This window comes from Capricornis sumatraensis, chromosome 7 (assembly GCF_032405125.1).
Source record: "Capricornis sumatraensis isolate serow.1 chromosome 7, serow.2, whole genome shotgun sequence".
In the NCBI taxonomy this organism is placed as follows: Eukaryota; Metazoa; Chordata; class Mammalia; order Artiodactyla; family Bovidae; genus Capricornis; species Capricornis sumatraensis.
The window spans coordinates 118,329,985-118,331,817 of record NC_091075.1 but is presented as its reverse complement, the minus strand read 5'-3'; the positions used below and the strand labels follow the sequence as shown (position 1 = coordinate 118,331,817).

The window sequence follows — 1,833 nt, the reverse complement described above, 5'->3', positions numbered from 1 at the left end:
GTGCTCGCTTCAGCAGCACATATACTAAAATTGGAACGATACAGAGAAGATTAGCCCCTACGCAAGGATGACACGCAAATTCGTGAAGCGTTCCATTTTTTTAATGCAAATCAAAACCACAATGAGGTACCACTTCACACCAGTCAGAATGTGTGCGATCCAAAAGTCAGCAAGCAATAAATGCTGGAGAGGGTGTGGAGAAAAGGGAACCCTCCTACACTGTTGGTGGGAATGCAAACTAGTACAGCCACTATGGAGAACAGTGTGGAGATTCCTTAAAAAACTGCAAACAGAACTGCCTTATGACCCAGCAGTCCCACTGCTGGGCATACACACTGAGGAAACCAGAATTGAAAGAGACACATGTACCCCAATGTTCATCGCAGCACTGTTTATAATAGCCAGGACATGGAAACAACCTAGATGTCCATCAGCAGATGAACAGATAAGAAAGCTGTGGTACATATACACAATGGAGTATTACTCAGCCATTAAAAAGAATACATTTGAATCAGTTCTGATGAGATGGATGAAACTGGAGCCGATTATATAGAGTCAAGTAAGCCAGAAAGAAAAACACCAATACAGTATACTAACACATATATATGGAATTTAGAAAGATGGCAATGATGACCCTGTATGCGAGACAGCAAAAGAGACACAGATGTGTAGAGCAGACTTTTGGACTCAGAGGGAGAGGGAGAGGGTGGGATGATTTGGGAGAATGGCATTGAAACATGTATACTGTCATGTAAGAAACGAATTGCCAGTCTATGTCCAATGCAGGATACAGGATGCTTGGGGCTGGTGCACGGGGATGACCCAGAGAGATGTTATGGGGAGGGAGGTGGGAGAGGGGTTCATATTTGGGAACGCATGTACACCCGTGGTGGATTCATGTCAATGTATGGCAAAACCAATACAGTATTGTAAGGTAAAATAAAGTAAAAATTAAAATTTAATTAAAAAAATAAAATAAAAAACAAACAAACAAAAAAGAATTTTCCAGAGTTTGCTGTGATTCACACAGTCAAAGTCTTTGGCTTAGTCAATAAAGCAGATGTTTTTTTGAACTCTCTTGCTTTTTAGATGATCCAACGGATGTTCGAAATTTGATCTCTGGTTCTTCTGCGTTTTTAAATCCAGCTTGAACATCTGGAAGTTCATGGTTCATGATGGAGGAGAGACACTTCCCAGCCTCAGGCCTTAAGTGAGAAATAGACCTACTGGTATTTTAGGCTTTGTTACTATGTTACAGTCTGCTTACCTGAAAAATATAGTTTGAATGTCCACAATTAAAAAAATTTTTTTTTCTATTGGGGGTATAGCTGACTAGGGGTGACAGAGATGAGATGGTTGGATGGCATCACCAGTTCAAGGGACATGAGTTTGAGGAAACTCTGGGAAATAGTAAAGGACAGGGAAGCGTGGCGTGCTAGAGTCTGTGGGATCTTAGAGAGTTGGGCGTGACTTAGCGACTGAACAACAACATAGCCAATTAATAAACAATGATAGTTTCAGGTGAGCAGCAGAAGCGTCTCAGCCATCCATGTATCCGTTTTCTCCCAAACTCCCCTTCATTCAGGCTTTCAGATAACATTGAGCAAAATTTCATGTGCTATACAGTAGGTCCTTGTTGGTTATCTATTTTAATTAGAACAGTGTGTACATGTCCATCCCAAACTCCCTAACTATCCCTTACCCCCATCCTTCCCCACCCCCGTAACTATAAGCTTGTTCTCTTGAAGTCGGGTCTGTTTCCGTTTTGTAAGTAAGTTCATGAGGGATATCATACGATATTTCTCCTTCTGTCTGATTTACTTCACTCAGTAT

At 41.2% G+C, this 1,833-nt stretch overlaps 1 non-coding gene across 1 annotated transcript; it reads left to right on the top strand.

Moving 5' to 3' along the window:
- LOC138082498 (U6 spliceosomal RNA) lies at window positions 1–102 on the top strand. Its single transcript, XR_011145125.1, has one exon. It is a non-coding gene; the product is annotated as a U6 spliceosomal RNA (small nuclear RNA).
- The last annotated feature ends 1,731 nt before the right edge of the window (window positions 103–1,833 follow it).